Source organism: Mya arenaria, chromosome 13, assembly GCF_026914265.1.
Source record: "Mya arenaria isolate MELC-2E11 chromosome 13, ASM2691426v1".
Lineage (NCBI taxonomy): Eukaryota > Metazoa > Mollusca > Bivalvia > Myida > Myidae > Mya > Mya arenaria.
The window spans coordinates 36810008-36826652 of record NC_069134.1 but is presented as its reverse complement, the minus strand read 5'-3'; the positions used below and the strand labels follow the sequence as shown (position 1 = coordinate 36826652).

At 34.8% G+C, this 16645-nt stretch overlaps 1 long non-coding RNA gene across 1 annotated transcript; it reads right to left on the bottom strand.

Moving 5' to 3' along the window:
• Nucleotides 1-12384: 12384 nt before the first annotated feature.
• LOC128212776 (uncharacterized) lies at nt 12385-16316 on the bottom strand. Its single transcript, XR_008257613.1, has 5 exons — nt 16181-16316; nt 15831-15934; nt 14704-14781; nt 13735-13805; nt 12385-12434 (listed from the first exon to the last, which is right to left on the bottom strand). It is a non-coding gene; the product is annotated as an uncharacterized LOC128212776 (long non-coding RNA).
• Nucleotides 16317-16645: the final 329 nt, after the last annotated feature.

The following is a 16645-nucleotide window of genomic DNA, read 5'->3' as shown; positions in this document are numbered from 1 at the left end:
AATATATGCTTATCTACAAATGGTAATCATTGCAATGACCATTATCTGCTAACCAGTTTGGCCTTCAAAATAAAAGAGCATCGGTGGTAATAATTATATTTAGCAGCCAAGCCTCTACACTCTTCATGTAAACACAATCGGATTTTAGGATTGTCACAGCCATAATTCATTCAATCTCTTTATGCGTTGTGCATTAGGTTGGATCATTGAAAATGAGTAATACAAATACAATTCGGCACGACAAACGCATGAACCCTTGTAATATGTAATGAAATAAAGCACCATCCTATTATTATCTAAGTCTACAACTTATACAAATTATTGAAAGCATAACCATCAGTATTAGTTTTACCACTGAGCCAAGTTACCATCCGAAGGACAACTTTTTCAAGTGTAATTAACTGTTTATTTCATCGCTCATGAAAATACTAATTTAAAATACCAAAGTTCTTAAAGACGCAAAATATGCTCGTTTTGTCCTTATGTTCTGGCAAATACTATAATAACAGATACAAGTATCAAAGCGCGTTATCGAAGTATTACTTACTCATAACGGCAAATGGAAAACAACTCTGAATTGGGTCGTTTAATGGTATATAGATGAAAGATAAGTAGAAAAAATTGCGTTTAGTATAATTTAAAAGTTATTCTATAAACAAATACTCGGACGGCGCCTCTGAGACTCCGAGTATTAGTAAAAAAAAGCCAACATGGCAGATTAAGGTATACAAATGCCAAATAAAAATATCAATAATTCATAGTGGCAAACAGAAAGATTAACTGTTTTGGGGGGCTAAAACGTAGAGATTCGCTGAAAGTCAATAAGTGTCAATTTATAAATACGAGGGATTCACTGCATCAAAATCCAGTTGTCGCGCCCCGAAACTGGTCGGCCTTCATTTGACTGCGGCTTATCCCTTTCTTCTCTTCTCTCGGTTGCGCAACTGTCATTCATCGTTGTTAAAGAACCACACTTTTGGGCTATATTGTTCCTTTTGGCTGTATACCGCATTCAAGGTTGAGTGTTATATCAAAAGGAAACAACGCTAAGGCCTAAATTATTATTTTTTTATTTGTTTGGCCTTTACCGACCCTAAATTTTACAGGTGGGTCGGTAGGTAGGAAAAATATTTTATTTTTTTCTGGAAAATGAGATCTATCAGGTAAATTAAAAGAAAAGATTTGGGACAAAACGTTGACATATTTCATAAACAATTATATTGTAAACCTATCTATTGAACACCATGAACTCTGGGTTTTTTTTTTGCTTGCAAATTTTTATGACAAATTGATCATTTCTGTAGAAATGTCTGATACTATCATACAAATTATAGCCAAACGAACAAAAAATGGTTGTACAGAATTAACATTTATTTAAGTATCTATAAAAAGAGTTTTTCATAGAATAAAACATTATGATGCACATTGTAAATATAAAAGATACTTAAAGTACAAGGACATATAAAATATTTAATTATATATATTAATATGATTTAAATGGCTGTCATAGGTCAGAATGTTATAATGTTTTGAAGTGATCATATTAGTAATACAATGCCTATATGGAAACTTTGGAGACACGCTCTGCAGTCAAACATTCAACAAACACCGTGTTAAGAGACACCGAATTTGGGCCCAACATACACTAAACAAGGGACACACGACGTAATAAAACAATAAAAGAAGACTTGTGATAATTTACTTACATATTATATTCTTTTTAAATTGAATACTTGTAGACATTGTGTTATTTCGTATATTCGAAAAATAGAAATAACATGCATGACAAGCAGATACGTGTTCTCGTATATAATCCCTAAATGGATTGCTTTCTTGGTCATTGGTAAATATCTTCTGGAAGCACGTTCACAATGAGTCTTAGGTTCAAGGCAAATGAACTTTAAATACCACTCCAAAACACAAATATATAGTGCTTTTTGCTTGAGGTTTCTTCGTCAAGATTATTATTTCCATGAAATAAAACAATTGAAACAAGAGGGGCAATCCGAGCAGCTAACACATGAAAGAATTTCCTGTTTAATTGCACAAGGTTAAGGCTTAACATACACTAGACAAGATAATCAAAACGTCAAAATCAGCGCGTACAGATTAAACATGCTTTTAAATACATTTATTTCCGACACATAATTCGGAGTGCAGACCGTGCGCATGTAATATAATTGCTCTATAGACCTGGACTAAAGATAATTATTATGTTTTGATGCGGAATAAATATTGCATGGCTGGTTTTAGCTCCTATGTTTTATTGGCTCGTGGTACTTATTGGCACTAGGTGCTGTTTTCACACTTTGTAATTTTGCTTCGCTCGATCCTGCTATATGCTACGATCAATTTTGTAACTAATACTGCAATATGTAACGCATTAAACAATTGCAATAGTCATTCAATACAGTGTCAGCCCCCTATCCGTACGTCTTTCCACAAGTCGATCTCTAATACTTGTCAGAATCAGACCACTACAAGAGCGCCAGTGATAATTAACTCACAAAATCCATTTGTACCTGTTCATACACGGGCAATAGTACATGCAAAACGAATGAAATTCATTAGAAGCAGCACCAGTCACCATGGAGACAGTGAAATCCAATTACATGAGGTTGCCTTCCATTGGTAAATGATGTAAATACGGTTTGGCAAATCTGATTCAACTGGAACTTTATGTCAAAGCAATTACTATTTAAACAGGGTAAATGATGAAGGCGTCTACATTGGAAGTAGTTAAACCTAACATTGACATGACACAGAGACATGCTGAAGTCTTAAAACCTATACTAATGTTAAATGTGATACAGTTCAAGAAACGATCAGAGTCAATGTGTCTTCATGTACTTGTAAATAAACAATATTGGGAAATGTTTTCTACATTTTCAAACAAATGCTACTATTCCATAAAACCCTCTAAATAAAGCCAACTATGCTCAAATTTATTTCATTGATATACGTTGAGTTAACAATGTCTGTCTTAAAATCTTTCAACTTAAATAACAAACGTCAAATAATAATTTAAATTGATACCTTCAGTAAATTATAAAACAGCTTCTTTACATTTCTCGTAATGAAATCGATTTCGGAGAGATAATGTCAGTTTATTCTTCACGGAACCTGATCATTTTGGCGTAGCATATACATCGCACATAATCAATACAGTAAGCATAATTTATTTTCAATTCAGATCTATCAAGTTGGCGGATTTTAGGTTTTTTATAGGTTATAATATGTTGCCTAATACAATATGCAAAATATGAAATTACTCGAATATTCAGATTATGAAGAAAGTTCAGTCATATTGGCCATTAATGTTGTCGTCTGGGAATTAACATGTACACATGCGAGAGTCAGATGAAAATGTCTTAATCAGTCGTTTATTTGTACCTGACGTAATCTTACTTTGTAAGAAAATACAATTTTACATTAGACGGCATTAGATACATCACCAATGGGAATTGCTTAGAACTCCTAAATGCATGCCTTTGAACGAACATGCCTATCAAATCAAACGTTAAACATTCCAAACATCATAATTTCAAAATACAGTTTCAAAAAGTTATAGTAATTAAGCTAACTGGATAACATCCATGAAAGAATTTTCGATAAACGAACATTTACTATATAGAAGTTAATCGATACGGATTGATAGCACGTATTTTGTATGTTTTGTGCCTAGTTCCAATATCCATGTCAGAGAAAGTAATTTCCAATGAGGACGGTACTAACTTCCGGTTGTATCATGCAGCGCTTTCAAGAGTTGTACTTGTGAAATGACATTTATTCAATGGATGGATCACGGGGTCATGTAGCAAAACACAGTTAGACTCTAAATAAATGGAGGCCAGAGTATAGCAAAGAAATGAGGTTCAATTATTTCAATGATGAAGAAATACTATTATGATGAAAGTTGATTGAAAACAAAACGTGTCTAAGCATACAAAACAATGTATGAATATATATATAGAACAGCATCCCAACAAACCAAATTGGTGTTCACTCACAAAAGATCTTCTTTGTAGTTTAGGTTTATATGATTCCTGGTTTTATCAAGAAATTGGAAATGTTAAGATATTTCTGTGTCTTGTTAAACAAAGGTTGAAAGATAATTGTATTCAAGATTGGCAAAGTAGATTAGACATGTCCAGTAGGGCTTGATTTTACAAAAATGTGTGGATTTAGATTTCAACCATATTTTACCATACTAAATATTACTAAATTTTGAATGTCGGTGTCCAAACTGCGGCTATCGTCACATAGATTAAGCATTGAAACGGGTCGATGGAATAGACCGCATTCGAAGCCACTAAATGATCGTAAATGCACTGTTTGTTCTTTATTAGAACATGAATACTACTTTCCTCTAGAGTGCACATTGTTTTATGAACTAAGAATGAGATTTATACCTAGGTATTATAGACAATATCCTAGTATGTATAAATTAATTGCGTTGATCAATACAGAAATTGAAACTATCTTTAAAAAATCTACTTAGGGCATTAAGGTGACCGTATATTTTTTACGGCATTAAGGAGACAATTTGTATATTTTTTGTTTTATACTTTATTTTGCTTTTTTGTTGATAATTTAGTATTGAAATGATCATTTATTATGAGTACAAAATTTATGTTTCTTAAATTAATTAACAAAAAATATACGTAATTTGCGGTCTCCTTAATAATTTGTAAGTATGTTGCAGGTTTTAAGGGGACAGGTATATATGTAGAAGGGTTTATGGAGACCAGTGTATATATAATATTATTTTTGAGGCATTAAGGGGACCATCCATATTTTATGGCATTAGGGGGACAAATTATATATATTTAACTTTTGAGAGTATAGGCTCCCGTAACCTTAAGAGACAACTTGGTGATAGTATTTTTTATAATTGTGTATAATAAATCCACAAACAATGACCAGTCGAAATGGGAGGACTGCAAATTTCATAGGATATTCATCGGAAAACTTTTACAGACCATCTCATTCATTAAATGCAAGTCAGATTCAGTCACTTGATCTCTGTACCGTTTGATAAACAAAATATATAATGACCAGGGGCGGATCCAGGAATTCTCGTTAGAATGGGGCGTTACTTAGGGGCGTTTGCAGGAGGATTGAGGGTTACTCAATCAAGTAATTTTTAACAATTTGTAGTCGGAAATGATGCATTATGTGTATATTTTATTATTTTCTTCTCATATATTGACACAAAAAGTAAACTTGGATGATTTTAGAGGGAGCGCACGCCAACTGCACCCCTTCTCAATCCGCTAGTGAATGGTGACTTAATATTTGATATATTATGGTTAAATAGAACTTTCAGTTGAATTATATAGAAACTGTAAATGCTAAATACAAGTTCTGTGCTTGTAAAAACAATAAAAGTTTCGTCTGCACACGAATGTGTCTGTTAACGCTTGAACAGTTATATAGCTCATGATTAAAGAACATTGTTCATTGGGTTCATTGTGACCCATGGAAGTTTTTTTTATTAAATTCCAACTTCCCCTTAAATTTTACTTGCCTAAAAGTTTAACCTTAGTCAATCAGGGGCCATAACTTGTATTAAGGACATGGAGTTATGTAACCTCATTGGCTTATGGTCCTGAACAATTGTGTGAAGTATTAAGTCAATTTAATGAAGGGTATAGAACGCCTTAACCAATAGGCTACGGAGACGGTTTTAATGCATGTACTCAATTGCAGATTCAGGGGGCGGGTTGGGGGTGGGGGGAATCGGTCCCAGCGCGCGCGCCGTCCCCCACCCCTTTGAATCGTCCGTTTATAATATGTTCTCAGTCAATATCGGGAAAAATACAATATTAAGATAAAAATGCACTATTTCGGACTATAAATTGGGGAAGTCTAACCCCCACCCCGGTCCAACATTTCAAGCCATTCAATTTCTGTTCTGAGGGAGGGACGGATGTGGAAAGATTAAGCCCATGAGTTTCACGTACCCCTTCTTAAGTCAATTCCAGAATCTGCCACTGATATCTGTAATCAGATTTGTTGTTTCATAATGTTATTGTTCCTTTAAACAGTTTAAACCTTTTATGTCATCAACATAAACAGACGCATGTTCAGTAAAAAAAATACTCTGTATACAACGTTCTCGTACTCCAGAGCGATGATGCTATGCATTATATTTATCACCATCTGACTGACTGAGTAACAGTCAAAACTTTTCCGTTAAAGAGACTCTCTCATGTTTTGGCACCAAACATATTTTTTCTCGTAATGCATCTGAAAACACTTATATGTATATTTATTTTACTCCTTGGTACTGAAATTGCAGAAATAATAGTAACCAGGTTGATTTTCTTACTTCAATTGCATTTTTAAAAAACGATTGAAGTATTAAAGATTAATCTTGTTCAAGTTGGGAGCAAGCACATAGGGGTGCAGATAACACATAGAATAAAAAACGGATCGCTTATCCACTCGCCCACAGGGACTCATACTAAGGTGTTGAATATTTTAACCTTAATGGAAGTTATTGGTTTATCACGTGATTATGTCAATCAACTGATTGTGCAACAGCCTTTTGTTGAATCGGGTTAGTAACGCATTTCCAAATATTGGACTTCAAAGACTATATGTTAGCACATATCAACATTTATTGAAGGGTTTCAGCCATCAATAGCTTAGCTTTAACACTTCGTTTGATACGCCATACTTTATTTCGTAATAACAATCTATAAAATCCAAGTAAGAGATGCATTTTTAAAACCCTTAACGCTTCATAATCATATCCTCTTTAGCGGCTGAGGAAGCCGGTCCAAACCATTCACATACTTTCCGAGTTTCTTAATACGAGGGTATAGCCAGAAGTTCGTGGAATTCCTTAATACAATCAACACATTTTAATATTTTTCAACGCTCGCTATAAAATCTATTTCAGCTGTAAATGACATAGAAAACTTCAAACTGATACATAAAATATAAAGGAAACTACAGCTTTTTCATTAACATGAGATCAGTATAGCCGGCGCAGTTCGAACATCAGAATCTGACGTCAACGTCATAACTTATCAAAGTAAGAGCCGTTCGCCGCAATACAACGTCGAAGTCTCTCTACCCACTGCCGCTAAATGTCACTGAACCACTATGACTTGTAAAAATACAGGCGTGTCTGAGCTTCACTCTGTAGTGCCTGAAAGTCATTGAAGCGTTTACCTTTAGTTCACATTTAAGTTTCGGAAATAGGGCAAAATCGCATGGTGGTAGGTCTGGCGAAAAAGGGGGTGTGGGGGGGGGGAGGATCTCCGCTTCAAGCTGGATTGTCGCGGTAGTCGGTGCCTCCTCCGATCTATGCGCTGATGCATTTTCCTGGTGAAGAATCCACCCATCATGCAACGCCAGTGGTCTCTTAAATGCCATCGCCCTCTACAAGTCACGCCTCAAAACCTTAAATGGAGAACATAACTGAGGCTTATAACATTTGTCGCGTTTTGCGTACTTCATCAAATATAATTAAAACTAACACTTATTCAATCCCATATTTTTAATCATAAACTTTTTAAAACATTGTTTTATGCAGATTTTATCAAGTCCTAAATATTGATAAAAATGAATTTTGTTATATATCACTTTACCTTTTAGTAGGAAGCACCCGTCACAGATTGGCTCTGCGGAACTGCATGGAGTAGGATAACATCGTGCACATCAAAGAAGAAAATGAACATATACTTTCCTATCGAGCAGGATGGTCGTGCCTTCTTCGGAGGCGGGGAACTGGTAGTCTTCCATTGACTGCTTTGCTGTTTTGTCTCAGGGTCGAAATAAAACAGTCAGGTTTCATCGCAAGTGACTATTTTCTCAAGAAAACGGTTTCCTTCCTTTTAGTACCGAGCTAACGATCGGCGTGATTCCCGTACTCTTTTGCTCATCTCATCTTCTGTCAGCAGCCGTGGAACCCAACGCGCACTCACTCGACTCATTTTCAAACTGTCTTTCATTATCCTCCGTACCGACCCATAACTCATGTCCAACATCTTGCATATTTCATAAAGAGTGACTCGACGATCAGCGTCAACGATGTTATTCACGGCCTCGACGTCACACACTGTAGTTTGTGAAACCGGTCGCCCAGACCTCACGTCGTCACAAATGCTTTCCCGCCCCTCACTGAACCGCTTGTGCCACTTGTAAACGAGCATTCGCTTCACTTGAGTTTCACTCGATGCTTCATTCATCAGTTTAAGTGTTTGCGATGGAGTTTTCCCTAGGTTTACACAGAACTGTATCACTGCCCGTTTTATCAATCTGTCTTCTGGCGTCATTTTAAACAAAATTTAACTATTCCGTTCAAGCTAAAATGTTTCCTTTGAAATAAACAAACAAACGCACTGACTTAAAACTTCACTTCATCACACGTTATTAACGTCACGTCAAATGTGCAAACCTTCGCGCCGTTTTATTGGTTTCAATGTGAGTGGTCAACAAAACAAGATATTGTCATGGGTTATTTTAGCAACTGCGGAGGAATGCGCGACCACCTGTTTCCATAGTGATCACTACGTTGTCGTTATAACATGCTTTACGATGAATCTCGCATTCTTAATTTCAAATTACCTGATTATTATTGTATGAAAGTTTAAAAGATATGCTGCATATTGTTTTCATTTTATCAAGCTTTTCCACGAACTTCTGGCTATGCCCTTGTATATAAATCTCTTATAAATTTGCCAAATAAAATTCAACATGGGTAAACAATTATAAAAAAATAACGTATTTTATGTATTGTAACATATTTATAAAAAATAGTCACTTGAATCAAATGAACATTTTCAATGTACTTTCTTTCTCGCGGAAAGTGGACATTTCATCTTACTCCAACAAGTGTGGGGTATGGTTGATTCTCTTCGTGACTGAAATCAACTTTTTTAAACACTTGGTGCATTTCAAATGTAGTCCATATAAACATCCCCTTCAGATTATTTGACGATTGCATTTCCATGGGAGATCACTGCGTAGGATAAACATACAAGTGTTGTTTAGCCACACTGTGGTTTCAATTATGTCAGGGGCGTAGCTACCCCTCTATTCATGAGGATTCATAAACGTGCTGGGGGTTCGGGGCAAACTTGAAAATTTTGAAAACCATGGTGCAATCTAGTGCATTCTGGGCGTTCCGATGTGCATTATTCAGTACTGGAAAATAACCAGTTTTAGATTCATGTAGTCAAGTTCGCATACTGCAACTTTGGTTGATTTTTTTGTCAGAATCATGTGGATTCAGCCGCGTATTCACGTATAGGCGGCTACACGCCTGTATGTTGTGCATATGAATGTGTCACCATGTGACTTTCTCTTTCAAATTCTGTTAGAAAATTTATTGTTCTTTTTTTTGGTTACATCTTATTTTTCTATGATATTTACTTTCATAATTTCCTAAAGAGACTTTTGTCAGTCATTCTAATTGCAATTGAGTGTTTTGACATTTCTGATAAGATTTTCCTGCTTCCTCTTCTTAATTATTATCAGTTAATTATCTCAGATCATAATCATAAACCTTACTCTTTGAGACTTTGACACTTCTCAATTATCTCAGACTTAATCTAATTGTAAATTTTATTTTTGACAATAATTATTTTTGAGTGACACTTTCTAAAATCTTCGATCATTATCTTTTTATCACTTAATTCTGATTGGTAACTTCTACTCTTTAAGTTAGTATATAAGTATGTACATTTTTCATTTAAGGAGAAGGAGAAATATATACATTAGATATACATATAGACTAGGAACTTTGTACTTCTTCTTTTACTAAGGAAATATCTTTGAACTACTTTTTTTGTGACTATATAATTAATTCACTTACTTTCATAACTTAATATATCACATGGACTATTGAATGTTTCTTGTTAAATAAGTCTTTGGATTTATCTTTGTTAACTATTCAACTCAAATGTGGAATTAATAAAGAACCAACTTTTAAACATCTTAATTGGACTTGAGTTGTTAATCAAAGTGAACCATTAAACGTGATCTGAACTTAAACGGTAACTCGCAGTTGTGCCAGCTAATTCCCCAAATTAATGGCCAATTGCACGTGCCCCTTAGACAGTGTGGCTCGGGCTCGGTGACCACCCCTACTATACCGGAGTGTATATACTGGCCCGTTCCCGACGCTGCACGACTTAACTGGGGTGCACGGTGCCAAATGTATAATTTGGTTTAAATGATGCATCCTTAATATAACACCTCCTTGCTGCTACACCAATAGAAACTTCATGGGATGTTAATAGTAAAAGAACTAGCACTGACGTTCCCATTTTTGTCTGGGTCATTTAAATAATAGAAAACAATTTACAAGATAAACAAATTTGTTTTGACTTCTTTAATGAATTATATAAAAACATTGTACAAAGATATCATGACACTTTTAAACAATAAGTATGGTTGTTAATTAAACAGTATGCAAGCTTTAAAGATTTAGGCAAACCATTGGAATTTTACAGCGGTCTTAAAAGGTGTATTTAAAGCTGCAATCTCACCGATTGATCGTTTTGACTACCGGTACTCTTTTATTGTTTGTCTATAAATGGACAATTTTTTGCATAAATGTCTAGACCCAATTTTAAGTGATATAAGACTGCTGAAAAAAGATCAGATAGCAGTTTATCATATTTATGTTAAAAAAATGATGTTTTATGGCTAAAAGCATTACGAACAATTTAATGTAAATGAAATTTTCGGCACTTTTACATTTCTGATGGGTTCTATTGTGAATTATCTAATATGACTGAATTAAAGGAATGATAACCAAATCAGCAGATTTTGAGACAATTTTGTGTCTTAACTGACAATCTGTAAGAGTGCAGCTTTAAGTGTTGATCTAAAGCTTCATATACACATTGTTATATTGTCAATAACTGTTTAAAAGGTCTCATGTACTAAATAAGATAATAATTTTCATACAATATCTAAAATTGATCAAAATAAATAAAGTACCATTATACCTATTTCTTAAAAGTGCCGTTTCTCATCTGACAATACCATTCAAAGCCATCATTTCAACTATGAATTTATTTTTAACTTTCAACTTTTCTATAGCATATGCAACAAAATACACCAAAAATACAAGCCATGAACAATATGATTATTCAACTTGCATTATCTTTGGCCTTTTGAAACGACCATTTTCCAGTTTTGTCTATTTGTAAGTTATGCCCTGAGGAATAAAGTATGACTGTATGAAAATAAAAAGCAATAAAAACACTAAAAATATGCCCCAACCCCTGTAATTTCTAATACAGTAGTAAAATCAAGAAATTAAACATTTAGAGCTGCACTCCCACAGATATACCGTTTTCACAACTTTTTTTGTTTTTGAATGAGCAATTTTTTGCGTAATTATCTGCAAACCAATGATAAAAGATTGCTGACAAAAGATCAGATCACAGATTTCATATTTCCGTTCAAAAATTAATGTTACTAACGGTTTAAGAAAAGTGCATAAAACATCAATGTTTTAACTTAAATAGAAAAATCTGCCATTTAATTTTTCGCAAAAATTGGATGGTTCCAATCCAAGACATAAAATGAGAAAAGTTGTCAAAACGTCCAAAATGTGAGTGCAGCTTTAACGTTTGAAAGTAACTCTGTTTGCCTCGTGCCCCTAAACAGGGTTTAATTATATTATATGCCCAGTGGGTTTGTCCCTGTATATTTGATTGTATGATTGCAGTAATGGATACTGGTCTAATTATCTTCTGACAATTTTTCACCAATTTTAAAGAAACAGAAAACACATATTAAGCTCATATAACGCTGTACAATTTAATCTCATTCATTAGGATGAGAAAAATTCCCTAAAAATATTAATTGTGGAAACATATCTCATTTAAATACATACAGGAAATGGCGACATCATGTACCCTTTAGTATGAAAAATGCAGTTTCCTGATATTTGAATAGCGGTTCTTTATTTAAGCATCTCAATTCATTCAACATACACATAGTATGTATCAAGTTTCAAAGGAAACCAAATCATCGTAACGATGGTTTTCAAAGCAAATATTCACACTCTTGACAAACTTCTTTTCCTAGTTTCAACTTTTGAGACTTTTTGATGAGCCTGCACCTTCCCCCTCTTATGCTGTGGCTTCAAGCAATAAAGCTACCAGCTCAAGTTGCACAACTGGTGAACAAGACTGCTGATAGTCGACAAACTGCACACCTGATGCCATGATAAATCATGTCCATCGACTTCCAGAATGAAGAAATGACGCAGCACAGAATTGATTTCAATTGGACCTCTCTGTACTTTCATCCCCTTGTTGTAGTCAAAGACTATATCTAAGTGTGCAGTGCGGGATCTTGAGAAGCTTTCTGCTCCTCTGATGAAGTAAGTTTGGCAGAGTGTGAAACATGCCTGGACACATGTGATCTATGTCTTCTTGTGTGTGCCCAACCATCACCTGAAATTTTTTTAGAGGAAGTTAGTGCTTGATTACAAGTCAATGTGACAAAACAAGGTCTTTCATTTATGCCACCAAGAACTAGTATTCCAAGTTTCATAACTCGTATGTTAACTCAAAGCAATTGAGCAGAAACTGTTTGGTAATTAATTTTAAGTCACTGCTTCCACTTATACTATCAGTAATATTGAACGTGAACCGACTGACCCAAATGCTATTCTAAATAATTTTTATGTGCAGAAACCTTAATCCTATTGACACATAAGTAATCCAATAGTATGTCTTCACAAAACATTCTACAACAATATTTTGTCAATTTAACTCAAAGATTGATTATTGTTTATTTGTCAGACAAACACAGAGATGGCCCTATATCGCTCACCTGATTTGAGAAAGGATTCTAACTTAGTTATTGTTTGGACACTAACTGGACACTTTTGGTCTGACTTTATAATGCTGCTGGTGAAAATATTAAAAGTCCCTAAATAATGGGCTTACAAAAACATGAAATAAAATGTATTTGTTTAAAAATTACAAAGGGCCATAACTCTTACAATATTTAAGTTTGTATTGAGCAGAATAAAAGGCTTTGCCTAAAATACAAACTTAAAACTATATTTACAAGTAAAACAAAACAAGAGCACCGCGAAACGGAGCATTATACGCCCGAAGAAGATTCGGCTCGAGGTCCTTTTAATGTAGTGATGTTTTGTATAAAGTTATTTGAAAATCGCTTTATTAGTTACCAAGTTATGGCCCGGAATTGCTAACGGACGAGTAACAAAGATGTGGCCCGGACACAGAATTGCTAACGCCCCCCCATGGTGATTCTAGTCTTTGAGGTATGGACCTGGAAATTGCGCGCGACACACCCTTTTAATGTAGTGATGATTTGTATAAAGTTATTTGAAAATTGCTTTATTAGTTACCAAGTTATGGCCCGGACACGGAATTGCTAACGGACGGACAGACTGACGGACAGACAGACAGACGGACAGACGATGGAGGCCATAACATAATACGACCCTTCGGGCGTATAAAAATCTACAAATATGTTTTTTGTATCTGGTTTTTGAGAGAGAATGATCGGAAGAAAACATCACACATTTACAATCATATTAAAAAATAATTTAGTTTTTTTTTTAAATTATATTCTATTTCAAAAACACTGCAAAAGACAAGACACTTACGTTTCAATTTCTTGATTTAATACATTGATGATTATCAATTCTTATGAAGCGAGATGGGTCTTACACTCTGACCAGTGCAACATGCATGTTCTTAGTTGCTCAGTTATTACCTTTCTTAAAATTCTTCTTTTGTTGTATTTTCCATCGGAATGTATAGCACCTCTGTGTTTCTGTTTGTCTCCTGAAATAGTAAAAGTTTATTAATAATAATCACAATAATAATAATCAGTGACTTTTACTGAAATTATTTTCACTGATTGTGCCTTGCACATTGGGGAACAAAGTTGACTTCTGAGGAGAAGATTTTTCCATATAGACATATAACAAAAAGTAGCTCCGCACCCTGGAGCAATGATTTTTATGAATCAATATCCGGTAAAGAAAATTCATACAGGGTATTGAAACATTTTTTTTCTTCAAATGAAGACTTTTAAAAAAGATAACTTAACTAGCTCTTCATCATATTAAATAAAAATTAGCAGTCTATGCCGCACACGGAGCCCCGCATTTGATCTTTTACCATAGTTTGATTGAGAGTTAAGTTTCACATCGACAAGTCTTTACAGGTCTATTAAAGCTGCACTCTCACAGATTGAACGTTTTGAAAAAGGTTATAATTTTTATCTTGGAATGAACCAATGTATGCAAAATGCATGGAAACCTGTGATATAAGACGGCTGACAAAAAATGTCTTTGAATTCCCGTCAAACATGTCCGAACCAAATTCAAACTTTGGATAATCACTGTGATTCACGATGAAATTCAGCACTTCTTGCCCAGTATATATACGTTCACTTTAAGCAAAAGGCAAATTAAAACAAACACATTTGTCCGAAAATTAATCAAGCTTTAAATGGTAGTAGAATTGTCATTTGTTCATGTAATTTTCAAGAATCAGGAAAGGAAATAAATGTTCTCATGTTGCCAATTTAGTCTCGATCATCTAGACGCTTGTATTCAGATCTATATCGTTCATTGACTCTAATTAGAGCGGCTTCATGATTGAGACTAGCCGGTTCTTTGATAATTGTTACGATCGAACAGTGGTTGAAAATGTAAAGTGAGACCTGTTTTTTTACCTGTTATTGAACAAACTATTATGTTGGCAGGACTGTCCTCCTCAGCAATGCAAAGAACAGCAATGACTGGCTGGCACTCTGTAAAATGGCGATTAAAACATTATGTCCAATTAAAACTGTCCCATTCTAAACAATCCATCAGCAATATATATAAATGAGCTGCGCCATGTGGAAATGTGTCTTGGGAAGTTGACATCATTCCATGTAATGATGTCATAAAGATGAGCAGAAGACATTACTTACTATGCAGTAAAAGTTCTTACTTTAACAGTAAAGATATCTTTTTTTGAGGAAATTAATCAAAGTGAGCTCTTTTATGTCATGTTTCTACAGTACCGTAGGTCTTGTACACATCTATGTTACATATATAAATAATAAACAGGAATAAAATGAGGAGTTGTGTACACACTAATTCCTCCTTATGTACTGTGTAACTCAAGAAAAACAATTCATAATTCTAGTAAAAACAATCCATAATTCTAGTAAATCTCTAGAATTCCCTTACTTTTCTCGCTGTACAAAAATGAATGAGGAGTTGCAAACAAGCAGGGCCATAAAACTTTTGCCATTTAAACTGTACCACAACAGCAATTTAAAGACAGTGATACTCATTGATGGAATAGGCACTTAGACAGCTACATTTTCTGAGAAATGGAGATCAGACTAAATTCTCCAGAGATAATTTATAGCTTTATTTGAAATAAAGAACATGTTACAGTGTTTATGTTAAACTTGTTACTTATCCCTGATAACACAATCATTACCTTCAAAATGGTGATAAAATAAAAACAAATATACCTTATTAAACACTGTTTACTATCACATCTGTACCCCCCCCCCCTCCCCCCTTCTTACATACCTAAGCGGCTCTTACCAAAGTAAAGAATGAAAGGTCCACAAGGCCAATTATAAACCATGAACCATGAGAATCCTGTTTACTAATTTGATTTTAAATCACCCAAAAGGCTTTCTACACATAATGGTTCCTTAATTTAAATCTAGCCTCCAAAGTTGTGATTTCATTGAAAGACTTGAGATACCTTATTTAAAAAAATGACGAAAGGAAAGCTTAAACGCAGAAGTCTGGACGGGTATACGAGCCTGGAAATAAATACACAAAAGCTCACCATGCTGCTAAGGATTCTTATATAATTCCCGGCCCAAGTTCAGCTGGAGATGTTGATTCCACACGGCTGGATAACCGGCCCAGTGCACCCAAGCTTGGCAGTATCTGCAAGAGGAGGGTGTATATCTGGGAAAACGCATTTATAATCAATTTGTGAAAGTTCTTATCCGCCATAAGTAGTGAACATGTATGTGGCTTATAGATTATCTGAAATGAAGTTTAATAAAGGAGACAAGGTTCGGTCTGGGATCTAAACCTGGATTTTGATGCTGAAATTGTAAGTTTTGTTCAAATGAAGTATAAACTTAAAGTGAGTACAGAGATATCTTGAAGCCCAGATTTATCACTTACCTGAAGTTTGTAGGGCTACAATTTGCTGTAAACTGCAGGAACTGTCCCCATGAGCCTTTTGTCTGTTAGGGGAATGGTGACTTAGGTAATTGGTGGTACCACTCTGCATTTCTTATCCACACACAACACAGTGTATCTGAAAATGACAGAGAATGGCCATGCACTTATGAAAGCTATGCTAGAAATACGCCGTTATGAGTTTATCAGATGACATTTCCACACAGAAATTGTGAGGCCACCAATACAGCAGTACTGACATCAATGACGAAAACATATATATCTGTCATGGAGCTGTGCTGGTTCTGTGGCGTCAAAACCACTGCAACTTGGCAATTCACTAGAAACATCTTTTCAGAAAAAAGAAACAACCAATACTGGGTAGCCTTTGTCACCCAGTGAACACCCAGAGCATCTTGTTACTTTGAGCATCTATTTACTTAGAAGTACAATGTAGCGTCATTAAGA